General features: G+C 34.6%; 1 pseudogene across 1 annotated transcript in view; it reads right to left on the minus strand.

Moving 5' to 3' along the window:
* Positions 1 to 11681: 11681 nt before the first annotated feature.
* LOC149540933 (uncharacterized) overlaps positions 11682 to 14336 on the minus strand; it is a 40826-nt pseudogene continuing 38171 nt past the window's right edge. The window contains exons 8-10 of the transcript XR_016356537.1: positions 14006 to 14146; positions 12322 to 12480; positions 11682 to 12144 (exon numbers count right to left, since the gene is read on the minus strand). The product of XR_016356537.1 is annotated as an uncharacterized LOC149540933 (transcript). The remainder of the gene's footprint in view (positions 12145 to 12321; positions 12481 to 14005; positions 14147 to 14336) is intronic.

Genomic DNA, 14336 nt, shown 5'->3' on the forward strand with positions numbered 1-14336 from the left:
GTTTTTAATAAGTATTCAATCCTCTATATAATGGATTTGGGATTGTTTTAGTAGAGGAAAGTAATGAAAAATAGACAATGCTAGTTTAAGATTCGGAAGTTACTCATTTTTGTTCTTCATGAATTATTCAGTGATGTAATCAAAGAAAGATTTTAGTGAGAGAGTGATTTTGGAATACCTGTTGTTTCTTAGTTAGTTGAAGCCAACCAAGGGGGCCCACTTGGGAGGTGAAAAAGATATAGGTAGAGTAGATTCATTCCTTGCAATTTCTTGCTTTAAGATAGATTTATTGTATTATTCATGCAACATTGTTACTATGAAAGTTCCTACAACACTTGTGGAAAATGATCATGGTGGATGTTTGAATTGTTAACTAGTTTACAATTCATTTTTAAAAAAATTCTATAGTTATCTATTGTTAGTCCAAGTGTGTTTATTGTTTTGTATCATTCATATAGATTCCTTCCATGCATTTTATCTTCTTGTAGCATAGGTGTTAAGACTCTTAAAGGAACTTAGTGCACATATCATACTGACCCATTTCAAGTCCTACATCCTTGGGTTGACAATTCATATGTATTTCATAATGGAATAGGTATGATATCCTTAAGAAAGACAATTGTGTGATTATCTTCATCTATTATGAAACCCGTATAACTCCCTCACTTCCAAAGCATGCTCACCTTGCAACCGGCCAATCTTATAAAGATAAGGATGTCTCACTCTCTTCAAACCAAGTTTTTGAACCATCTCCTCAGCAACAAGGTTATCAGTACTACCACCATCCACAATCATCTTATAGACTTTACCACCAAACTTACAACAAGTCCTGAACAAACTAGTGCTCTAACAAGAATCCAATATCCTCTCACCAACCAATATTCGCCAAGCCAACAAACTTTCTCCTTGCTCAGGCTGACTATCTTGAATTGCAACCTCACTCACAATAGCAGTTGTCCTACCAAATGGACATTGAAAATATTTGTCCTTCTTTCCCACATCTAAAACAATTACCTTTGAAGCCACCTCCACCTGTTCACCTTTTCTGATCAATAGGATTTGGTTCACCCTCTGCACTCAGTTTAGCTTGTGCCAAGCTATCCTACCTCTCCTTCCCTCTAGCATTACCTTGACTTTTCATTTTCAACTTATCCTCTACCTTCAAGGCATAGTGATAAGCATCCTCAACTGAAGAAATATTCAACATACCAACCTCATCCTAAATATTGAATCTCAAACCATTAATGTAGCAAGCTACCTTTTCCTTTGACAATTCTCTATGACTAGATTAAATAGTCAACTTGTAGAACTCCTCACTATAATCCTTCACAGTCATATCTTTCTGTTTCAAATTCTACAATCTCTTAAACAACTCAAGTTCATAATCAGCAGGAATGAACTTAGCCTTCAACTTAGTCACCATCATTTTCCATCTAAAGATCTTCATTTCACCTTCCTCTTCTCTATCTCTTTGCAATTTTTTTCACTAAAGAGCAGCATGTCCTTTCAACTTAGTTTGTGCCAACCTCACTTTGGGTGGATCCTCAATATCCTCAAACTCAAAGTAGTCTTCCAATTCACTAATCCAATCAATCAGGTCTTCAGGAGTCAAAGTACTAGAGAAATTAGAAACCTCCATCTTATGCTTCAGCTTCAACTGAGATCCAGGTCTAGCAAACTAACCAGCCTTAGTTCCAATAGGTCTCTCCACATGATTAGTTCTATCCTCACCACTAGATCTAGTAACTTCAAAGTCTTCAACAACTTCCTCATAACTACCTTTAGTACCTACATGCTGATGCAGGAGTATCCTAGGTTGCCTTGTTATCCTACTCATTTTTGTTCATTCTACATGTTGATGCCAAGTTACTATAGCTCTAGTTGATGCCAAGTTACTGTAGCTCTAATGGATGCTGAGCTATTGTAGCTCTAGTGGATGCCAAGTTACCATAGCTCTAATGGATGTCGAGTTACTCTAGTTCTGGTAGATACTAAGTTACTATAGCAATCTAGTGTTGACCGAGTGTTCCTTCATGTGTTGAGTTACCTAGTGTATGTTGAGTGACCTAGTATATGTCGAGTGACCCTTCATGTGTCGATTTTTCATGTTTATGCCGAGTGTTAGCATTTAGACATGATTTCTACGAGTCGACTCGCAAGATTTATTTTGATCGAGACATTTATATTAAGATCTTTTGTTGGTACGTGTCCAAACCATTGTTGGGTCAGCCTTCCTCTTATGTAATGTTTTAGAATGGTTTGTAAGTCATTTTAGAAAGTATATATAGAATGTTTAGGCTTAGAGTTAAGAGCAATTTTGGAGGAATTCTGGAGCAAAAATGTGAAAGTTTGGAAAGTTTTTTGCATATGTATCTAGAGCTACGAATTTGATGTTGGATCTTTGATCTTGAATATATTTTGTATCTAGTTGTAACCTAGAAGGCCTTATAGCTAGGCATCTATGTTGATTATTTGATGAATCAATAAGTGTTTTTCTCTTCTTCCTCCTTTGGTTGTTGTTATGTGTGTTATGTTTCTGCTGTGTTAACTCTTGCAAGGTGGTTTGGATAGTTGGGTGTGCCTTTGGCCCTAGTTATTTATCCCTCTCTATGTTAGGTGGTATCAAAGCGTAAGGTTCATCCTTGTGGTGATTGGATCATGTAGAACCATGAATGAAAAAGGTTGTAGGGTTGTAGATCTATGGATTTGACCTTGCAAAGGGTTATGATCTTGCAAGACCCTGATTTGTAAAGATGGTTCAAGGTAGAGGAAATGTTGATAATGCAATATTAGATATATTGAGACAAATTGTAGCCAGATTAGGTACTATGGAGATAGCCCAAAGGAGAGGAGCACATCTAGATGATGTAAGTGATGATGAAGCAATAGCACCAAACCCTAATCTAGAACCTAAAGAAGACCAAGATGAAGCAAGGTTGTTGAGAGTGTTGTCTAGGGAAAATTCAAAACTTGTTGTAGAAGTTGTTCCTTATGATGGAAAATTGGATACCAATGCTATGTTGGATTGGATCTCAAATATGGAGAAGTTATTTGAGTATGAAAATAGTCCTGATAATAAGAAGGTGAAGATTGCAGTCACTAGGTTGAAAGGTCATGCATCACTATCGTGGGAGCATTTGCAAATTGATAGACAATGGAGAGGAAAGGAGAAGATCAGAACTTGGTTGAAGATGGTGAACAAGGTAAAGAACCAATTCCTTCTTGTTGATTACCAAGTTAGCTTGTTGAGAAAGATGCAAAATTTGAGACAAAAAGACATGACTGTGAAAGAGTATACCAAGGAATTCTATAGATTGGACATCAGATCTGGACATGTGGATGATGATGTTGAGAAAATTTCAAGGTACATAAATGGATTGAGATCTGGAATTCAAAATGAAATAAACTTTCTAAAGTTGGAAAGCGTGGAAGAAGCCTATCAATATGTCTTGAAAGCTGAGGAAATCTTGACAAAGAAGCATAAACAAAGACAAAGAGGTAGAGGTGGCAGATTTCAGAGAGGCAAAGGTAGATCTTATGGAGAAGGTGGAAGATCTAACAGTTATGTGTATGATAAAGGAAATTTTGAATAAAAGAGTGATGACATAGACAAGATCAAGTGGAAAGGTGGTAGTTCATACTGAGGAAGTATTGGATCTTACCAAGGAAGAGGTAATTCTTATTCTAGAGGTGGATTTCACTGTAATTGTTTCAGATGTGGTAAAGAGGAACATAGATATTTTGAATGTAGATTCTCTGAAAGTGGGCAAGGTAATAGAAATGTTGTTATTCAAGGAGATGATGAGGGTTCACCAAGTGAACCTGAGGCTGGAGAAAATCTAATGGTGAGAAGAACCTTATGTAATAAGGGAAGTGATGAGGAACTTGTTTTAAAGAGAACTTCTTTTTAAGACAAGATGTAAGATGGCTGAAAAATGCTACAAAGTGATCATTGACAGTGGAAGTTCTACAAATTTGGCATCAAAAGAGCTGGTTACAAAGTTGCAATTGTAGAGGCCGAAACATTCTAAACTCTATCATGTTTCATGGATCAAAGATGAGCATAAGATATTGGTAAGTAAGCAATGCCTTGTGAAGTTCAAGTTTGGACATTACTTTGATGAAGTTTTGTGTGATATTATGCCTATAGATTGTTGTCATATTTTTTTGGGTAGACCTTGGCAATATGATAGATATGTTATGCATGATGGAAGATTGAATCAATATACTCTTTGGGTGAATGGGAATAAACAAATTTTGTTGCCTTTAAATGAATGTCTAGATGAGGTTAGTTGTACTATAATAAAATTTTGCATGATTAATGAAAAGCAATTTGAAAAGGAAGCAAAGAAGAATCAAGTTTGTTTTGCTATAGTTCCTACAGGACTGAGTGTTGGTAGTAATGACCAAGTAGTAGAAGTTGGTAATACAAAGTGACAGTAGAAATTGCTGAATTGCTGAATGAGTATAAAGATATTGTTGTTGATGATATTCCTAATGGTTTACCTCCAATAAGAAGCATAAGTCATTGTATGGATTTGATTCCTAGAGCTAGTTTTCCAAACAAAGCACCATATAGATTAACACCTACAGAGAATGAAGAACTTAACAGACAAGTGCATGAATTGCTACAAAAGGGATTAATTAAAGAAAGTTTGAGTCCATGTGTTGTCCCTGCTATATTAGCACCTAAAAAAAATGGAGAATGGAGAATGTGTACCGATTCCAGAGCTATTAACAAGATCACAATGAAATATAGGTTTCCTATGCTGAGGATGGATGACATAATGGATTGTTTGAGTGGAGCAAATTATTTTGCCAAGATTGATTTCAAGAGTGGCTATCATCATATTAGAATCAGAGAAGCTAATGAATGGAAGACCACTTTCAAGCCAAAAGATGGTTTGTATTAATGGTTGGTTATGCCTTTTGGTTTGACTAATGCACCTAGTACTTTCATGAGATTGATGAATGAAGTTCTGAAAGATTCTTGGGTAAGTTTGTGATTGTTTATTTGGATGATATTATGATATTCAGTAAGACTAAGGAAGAACATCTTGAGCATATTAGACAAGTATTACAGAGGTTGAAAGAGGAAAAATTGTTGATTAATCTAAAAAAGTGTTCTTTTATGCAAGAGGAGATTGTGTTTTGCGATTTGTGATTTTAGATGATGGATTGAAGATGGATCTTGAGAAGATTAAAGCAATTTTGGAATGGCCTACACCTGAGAATGTGAGTAAGGTAAGATCATTTCATGGTTTGGCTAGTTTCTATAGAAAGTTTATAAGAAATTTCAGTTCTATTTGTAATACTATGACTGAGACAATGAGAGAAGATAAAAAGGAATTTAAATGGACACATGGAGCTGATAAGAGTTTTGAGACTTTGAAACAAAAGGTTGTTGAGTTACCTATATTGGATTTACCTGATTTCAATAACATATTTCAAGTTGAATGTGATGCAAGTGGTAGTGTAATAGGAGTTGTATTGAGTCAAGAAGGTAAACCTATTGCTTTCTTTAGTGAGAAGTTGAATGATGCTAAAAGGAAATATTTTGTATATGATCAAGAGTTTTATGCTATTATTCAAGCCTTGAAAAAGTGGAGACATTATTTGATTCCTAAGGAGTTTGTGTTGTATACTGATCATAAAGCTTTACAATACTTGGGAAGTCAACATAAATTGAATCAGAGACATATGAAGTGAGTTGAGTACTTGCAAAGTTTCACATTTGTTACTAAGCATAAGAGTGGAGTTACTAACAGAGTTGTTGATGCATTGAGTAGAAGATGTTCTTTGTTGACTAAAATGAAGGTTGAAGTTCTTGGTTTTGATGAAATGAAAGAGTTATATAATGTTGATCCTGATTTTTCTAAGGCATGAAGAGAGTGCAAAGCACCAAATCTGATAGATCACATAAGTAAGTATGATGAGTATTTCATTCAAGAAAGTATGTTGTTCAAAGGCATTCAGTTGTGTATTCTTAAAAGTTTTATGAGGTTGAATCTAATTAAGGAAAAGCATAGTGGTGGATTGGCTGGACATTTTGGAATTGACAAGACATTGAGTTTGTTGAAAGAGAAGTATTATTGACAACAAATGTATAAGGATGTTCAAAAACTTGTAAAGAGTTGTGGAGTTTGTCAACTTGCAAAAGGAGTGAGTCAATATACTAGTTTGTATACACTTATTACTATTCCTAAGAAACTTTGGAGTGACATCAATATGGATTTTGTTCTTGGATTACCTAAGATAGTGAAGGGGTAAGATTCCATATTTGTTGTAGTAGATAGATTTTCTAAGATGGCTCATTTCATACCATGTAAGAAGACATCAAATGTTGAGCATGTTGCTAGACTTTTCTTTAAATAGATTGTGAGATTGCATAGATTACCAAGAAGTATTCTTTTTGACAAAGACAGTAAGTTTATTGGTTATTTTTGGAAGACTTTATGGAAGACGATGGGTACTAAGTTGAAGTTTAGTTCTAGATTTCATCCACAGATAAATGGACAGACAGAGGTTGTGAATAAAAGCTTGGGTAATTTGTTGAGATGTTTAGGTGGAGATAAGCCAAGTAATTGGAAAGTAGTGTTGGCACAAGTTGAGTTTGCATATAACAATTCTATGAATAGGAGTACAAGGAAAACACCTTTTGAGATTGTTACTAGAATGTAGCTTAGAGGTATATCAGATTTGAGAGATATTGTTGATGAAGAAAAGAGAAGTGTTGTAGGAGAAGAATTTGTTAATTTTATGGAGTCTTTGCATAAGGAAGTGAAGTTGAGGCTTGAACAAAGTAATCAGAAGTATAAGGAGAATGTTGATAAGTCTAGAAGACATCATGATTTTGAAGTTGGTGATGAGGTGATGGTTCATTTAAAGAAAGGAAGATTTCTTATTGGAACATATAGTAAGCTTAGGATCTTGAAGAAGTTTGATAGTGGTAATGCTTATGAAGTTGAGTTACCTGATGACATAAACATATCTCCTATATTCAATATTGCTGATTTGTATAAGTATCATGAGTCAGATGATGAAGTTGTTATATCAAAAGATTATCCTAAGAAGCAGATTGAAGAAGTTGAATAGATATTGGATCAGAGAGTTGGCAAGACCACAGAAGGAAAAGATTACTATCAATATGTGGTGAAGTGGAAGAATGGACCTATTGAATTTGCTTCATGTATTTCTCAATCTAAGTTAGATTCAACTCAAATTGTGACATCTCAATGATTCGAGAGAATTATTTCTTTCAATCATGGTTGTCTGATGTAGGAACATCCTAGGTTGCCTTGTTATCCTACACATTTTTGTTTATTATGCATGTTGATGCCAAGTTATTATAGCTCTAGTGGATGCCGAGTTACTGTAGCTCTAATGGATGTCGAGTTACTATACCTCCAGCGGATACCGAGTTACTGTAGCTCTAATGAGTTACTCTAGCTCTAGTGGATGCCAAGTTATTGTAGCAATCTAGTGTTGACTGGGTGTTCTTTCATGTGCTGAGTTACCCAATGTATGTTGAGTGACTCTTCATGTGCCAAGGTACCTAGTGTATGCCGAGTGACCCTTCATGTGCTAAGTTTTCCTATTTATGCTAAGTTTTAGCATTTGGACGTGATTTCTGCAAGCCGACTTGTGAGATTTATTTCAATCACAACATTTATGTTAAGGTATTTTCTTTGGATGTGTCCAGACCATTGTTGGGTTAGCCTTCCTCTTATGTAATGTTCTAGAATGATATGTAAGTTGTTTTGGCAAGTATATATAGAATGTTTAGGCTTAGAGTTAAGAGTAATTTTGGAAGGATTCTGGAGCATAACGTGAAAGTTTGGAAAGTTTGTTGCATATGTATCTGGAACTGCGAATTTGATGTTGGATCTTTGATCTTGAATATATTTTGTATCTGGTCGTAACCCAAAAGGCCTTATAGCTAGGCATGTATGTGGATTATTTGATGAATCAATAAGTGTTTTTCTCTTCTTCCTCCTTTGGTTGTTGTTCTATGTGTTATGTTTCTGCTATGTTAACTATTGCAAGGTGGTTTGGATAGTTGGGTGTGCCTTTGGCCCTAGTTATTCATCCCTCTCTACGTCACATGCCTAGGTACACCACCTAAAGCACTTACAAGCGATTATGTCACTCTTCATCAATAAAATCTCAAATCTGAACTCTACTCTCATCTTCTCTGAGATCCTTTCTTCCACAACATCATTAAGATCATCAATTGCCCTAGGGTCCAATCTTCTTGGAGGCATCTTCCACAATTTTAGCAAACCCTAAGCAATAGATCCACTAATCTAGAAGATCAATCATCCACAAGATCAACCTTCTCTACAAGTCCTGGTGCAAATTGCGTCAACTTTGGCGATCTGTCTACACACTCAAGAAAACCTTCACTCTAATACCACCAGATGTAGTGCAAGGTAGGAGAGTCCCCAAAGGAGATATCCAAGCCCCTAACAAACAACGACACAGTGGAAACAACACAATAATACAAGATCTGATACCAAATCATAGCTCTTTATTCCTATAATAATTGATTACATGCAATATGCCTGGCTGCAAACAACAATTACAAAACCAATTCTATAAGATCCCATAAGATCCAATTAGCACACGCCAATTCCAGCTAGTCCAGATCTACAACTAGATAAGAACACCAAGAAGAATTCACACTTGTACCTTCAGGTCCACCAAGCAATTCTCTAGTTCCTAAGCCACAACCCTAGCTCGTCAAAATTTGCATCTACACTTCATCCCCTTCTCCAAGTTGTAATGAATAACCTCCTCCCAAAGACTCTACAAGATCCCTTACTTATACCCAACTAAGCGACAACTCAGCCCAACTTATTAAAAATTAGATTAAATCCCTTACATTAAATATAGGTCGAGCCACAAGTCAGCTACAACACTAAATTAAATACTCATACATAAATTAAATGCCAAAAGTCGGCTCACAGATAACTCGACACTAATAAAAACCAAGACCAAGCTGAGCACTAGTAAATTCCTCTGAAAAGTCGAGCTCCATAGACCATGTTGAGTTCTAGACAATGCCAAGATCCCAGACCATGCTGAGCTTCCAGACCATGCCGAGTTCCCAAACCATGTTGAGCTCCTAGACCATGCCGAGCACTAGTATCTACCAAGCTCCATGACACTTAACCATAATCCCTCCAAACATGCAAGATTGCAAGCAAACCCAAGATGCTCCTGCATCATAAGATGACGACTTTATAATGATTAGTTCTCTATCATGATGAATATCATGTACTTGATAATCATGGAGAGGTCACGATAGTATCTCTTGAACGCTTTGAGACTTAATATCAAATCATTGTGGTCTTTGTGAGATAACCATGGTGGATAAGTGTTTCTATAGGTATGTCATGATTTGTTGTCGTAGACATCATGGGAGACATGGTGTCAATGCACATACCATAACATGGGTATAGAAGAAGAATGTCATGTGACTTAATATGCTTGAGCATATTATATACTTATATATCATGAGTTAGGTGATATCTCTGTTCACAATAGATGTGCCTATTGTCACACACACACACATACACACATGGTTAGATCTTTATCTTCCCTAGCTAAGAGGGAGTGTTGAATTATGATAGCTATGGTGAGATATATGAATGATAAATTATATGCACCTATCATTCACATACCAGATCATAACATCATAACAGTCGAAGTATATTGACTAATTTGTACATGCATATTATACATTACTAACAATATTTGTTTCATGTTTTTGGTGATGATCAGATGTAGCAAAAAAATCAGATTTTAAGTGTGGTCACCTTCAAACTTTATGATCTCATATATATGTTATTATTGGGTCAAGGATAAAATCACAACTAATCCCGATTAAGTAATCAGGTCTCTCCTTGTATTGAATTGGTGCATAAGAAAGGATGTGTCCTAAATGGACTAATCTTCATCATGTGGAAACATGTCTATTCAAGGACACAACCATTCAACATTATATATATATATATATATATATATATATATATATATATATATATATATATATATATATATATATATATATAGTGCAGATCGACTATTACTAGAAGCAAAATTCAGGCTTGAAAGATTCAATATTTATTAATATTGAATTTACATCTCATCTACATTTGACATATGACCGTTATTTCTAATTGAAACCTATAATCAAGAAATTCTGAAAAATTGACATTCATTACTCTAAATCTGAAAGAAATTGAATCTACATTCACAATGTTGTTTAAAAGAAACTTACATGTTTCATGTTTATAGACACTCTGAGGGCTGCTTTTATTTTTTATTTATAAATAGTTGTATGATTTCCAGCTCTACTGTGTGAACTTTCGCAAGGTGATCCTGTATCCCCTGACCTCTTTTTTTGTGAATATGTAACTTCAATATTTAATTAATAGAAAAGGGACTATTAATTTTATTTTTTAAAGTCCCACATTTTGCATTTTTAAGACCTTAAAATGAGTAGAATGTTAAAAGTGGACCCATAGAAAATCAAATTTTACTGGAATTTTTTTTATATGCACACCTACAATCAAAGGAATTGAGTAAACAAGTATTAGTCATAATTAAGGGTGCAAGTGCTAATTATAATTAGCATAAGAATTTATTCTCTATAAACATAAATCCTCTACTAAAAATTCAACCTTGTGACACCTAAGTTCTCTTTTTTTATGTACACCCCCTGCCCATGAACAGATTTTTGGTGGTTATATTTTGACTGTATTGTTTGTTCTTTCATAAAGCAAATTTCTCCTCCCAAAATGTATTAATGGTAACAAAGCACATCTACTCTACTCTATACGTATATATATGAATGTTGAAAATTGAAAGATAAAGTGGCTGTCCAAGTTTCTAGAATAGGATTTTTTAATTTATTTTTTTAAGTCTTATCTAAGTTTTTTACAGATTTTTTTTGGTTATCATTTAACATTTTTATATTCTATTGCACTCTTTGACGAAGATAAGCATTCTTATCATAACAGAGAGTTGTTAACAGAACGTTCATAAATAGATATTTTAATTTTAGAATAATTATGAATTATGTAGAGCTTTCTTCTGTCCATTAATAATAGAACTAATAGAAGAAATAATAGCCAGCCTTTAGGATGCATCAATGTACAAAATAATCTTCATCTACTATCACTGACGCTTATGATAAGAGCTGGATAACCATTTCCATCGAAATGCAAATATTCTAATGGTATAAGATTTCGCTATTTAGACAAGTTATTATACCATATACAAAAACAACATAGTATATAATAAATATTGTTTATATAAATATCATTACTGCACGTTCCTGCTAAACAATAAACAATTACCAGAGTAACTAGTGGGTGTAATACTGTGAGAGAGCAGTTTCCGAATTAGGATAAGAAGTTTTAGATAAAAGTCCTATTTTAAAATCAGCTATTAGGAATAGGTAGCGTCCCAGGTAGAACACTAAATATGGCACTCTATATGCCGCATTTCATATAATAATATAATAATAACCTCCTTCTCTCCCTTTATTGATGGAATATGCCAATCCTAACCCTGCAATTGGGCACAGACAAATAGGAGGACAGTTAGAAGATACCCATTTACAAGAAGCAGGCCTGATTGTTCTTGCATTTAAGACAATAAGTTTTAGTTGGTACTCCAATGCAAATTTGTTCTGATCTTTTTAAATCTGAAATTCCCAGTCTGTGAGGAGAAATACATCAAACAAGAATATCTTTTTTTCTTAGCTGTTGTGATCATAATGTTCTCTCCTGTAATATATAGGAGGCAGCACAAGAATTCAAATCTAAAAAGATAAACCCAAAAAAGCTATGAGTGTTACAGACAGAACGCCAAATATTTACTAGTAACTTAACAGTTGATGAGAGCCCTGTTTTAAGTAGTGTCTGCCACAAGAAGATAGAAAAGACCCATAACACCTGTGTGACCGCGATCTTTGGTATATTTGGATTGTACTTTCAGTGTCTCCCCACTATGTACCTGTACACTCCCAGGCTTTGGATAACACGTGCTCATTCCAACAACATAACCAGTTTCGTTACCAGGCTCTCTTCCTTCACCATAAAGTGGTGAAAATGTGCACATCTCCCGACCATCCTAACCATTACAAGTTATGTTAAATCAAATATATAATGTACCATCGATTGGAAAGAAAACAATAATCATGAACTAGTCATTGAAACAGAGCTAGAAACTCAGAATCAAGGAGGTCAAAATCTCTCTTTCTAATATACCCATGAGTCATCATAAGTTATTGAGATATGAAATTCATACCTGGCCATAAAGTGATATACCAGCTCCTCCAGTATGTTGGTGTCCCACACTATAAATTACATTCCCACCATGTGGTATGACCATGTTGGCTTCACGAATGTCAATGCAATCACCAGGAGAATGAGCGGCAGCACCACATGGTGGAACGTCATATTCAATCTGCTTCAAAAGGAATTAGGAAACTCAAAATGTGGGAGCTCTTTAAAGGGATTTATAATGTAGCTTGTGTTATACTCGTCTACTAATTAAAGAAGCACAGTGTATGAAATCATAAGAATGTAATGATAATCGTTAGATACCACTGCAAAAATGGTTTTATGAAAATATCTGACCTTACTTCCGAACAATTTTTCATTATCATCTTTTGCAAATTGATCCTCCAAACTGTATGAGTGAATCACAAGTTTCCTTTTGTTAGGCGTAAGAAGATTATTGTCAGTAGGGTTTATATTATGATTGATCCTCCGAACTGTAAGAATGAAACAAAAGTTTCCTTTTGTTGGGTGTAAGAAGATTATTGTTAGTAGAGCTTGTATTATAATTATTACCAAACCTCTAGCTTGGTTTTGAATTATCAAAACTATGAAAAAAATGGGGTGGGAAAGGAGGAAATTGTGAGCCTGGAGATACTACCGTGGCACTCATTTACAGTAAATGCCAGCCAAAAAGAAAAGTGCAGTTCCATTGCCAAAAGAGGTATCAAGATATCAAGTGCAATAATGAAAGTGCACTTCCATGTCCAAAAGTAGGTATCAAGATATCAAGTGCAATGAATTAACTAAGATCAGTTGCAAAACTCTTTTAATACAAAAAAAATCATTAAAAAGTACATTACGTTTCTCAAAAACCAAAAAAAGTTGGTGGCAAAATATTTTTTAAGGTCACCCCGTCATAGTTAAAAGGATTTCTTGCTTATTAGGCCCAAAAAGGACAGAATATCATGAAATTACATTTTGAAGAAATATTTACATCATTATTTTACAGGCAGAAAACAGTTGGACTGCCATAACCAACTAAACTGAAAAATACATTACAGATATGTTAACCCAAAAGATTAACATGTTAACATCCCCTCTTAATCTAAAGAGGTCATCATGAAACCAACCAATATTTTGATTGCACAAACTTCTCTCAACTAAGCACTTTGGTGAGAATAGTCGCTGGCTGATTTAAAGCTTCTAAAAAAAATTGTAACAGTGATAGATCATAAATTTTGTTTGAACTAACTAGGTACCTTGACAGGGTTCAAAATTAGATAACCGAGCCTATTGCTTTGAATGTCTCAATTTTTTATGAACATATTGCTTTGATAGATCTCATATCTTGATAACGAACCCGTTATTTGACAAATCTCAACTTTTAATAATGAGTGTGTGACAGATCTCAACTTTTAATATGGAACCTATTACTTTGACAGGTCTCAAATTGGAACTTGATTTGTCTATGTTGCAGTATGAAAAAAAGACCAAACTTTAGTGGCCAATATGAGTCATCAACTATCATTTTAAGGAAACTCTAAATTATTTCTGAAATAGCACACATTGAGTGCAATCAATTCATTGAACTGTAACTACCATACCAATCACAGGGCATGTCCACATGAATCTGACATGTACACAAGATTTTCCCCATTGGCAGTTGAGAGAGGAAAATGTCAATAGCATTGTTTCCTTGATGGAGTTACTGAACAAGAGGCAACATCTGTCATCTCCATAGCCTTAAATAAGTGGAATACATTGTAAGGACCAGCATCATCATAATGACCATAAATTGCTTCTCCAATGTTAGCAAAATCATTTGCCATGAGATGTAGATTCACTTCAATCTTCTCAACAATTAAATGCTTATCAAATATACTGAATAGGATCTTGGAAATATACTGTGATTAATGTAGGTTCAATGATACCTACAAGATCATTAGAAAGTTTTGGAGGAATAGCATTATTGCATTTATGATTAGGCACATTTTCAATGTTAATAATAGATTGAACTCTCTACCAAGATTGGTTAACAAA

The sequence above is a fragment of the Cupressus sempervirens genome, chromosome 9, assembly GCF_028749045.1.
Source record: "Cupressus sempervirens isolate cs-2001-9-10 chromosome 9, ASM2874904v1, whole genome shotgun sequence".
Lineage (NCBI taxonomy): Eukaryota > Viridiplantae > Streptophyta > Pinopsida > Cupressales > Cupressaceae > Cupressus > Cupressus sempervirens.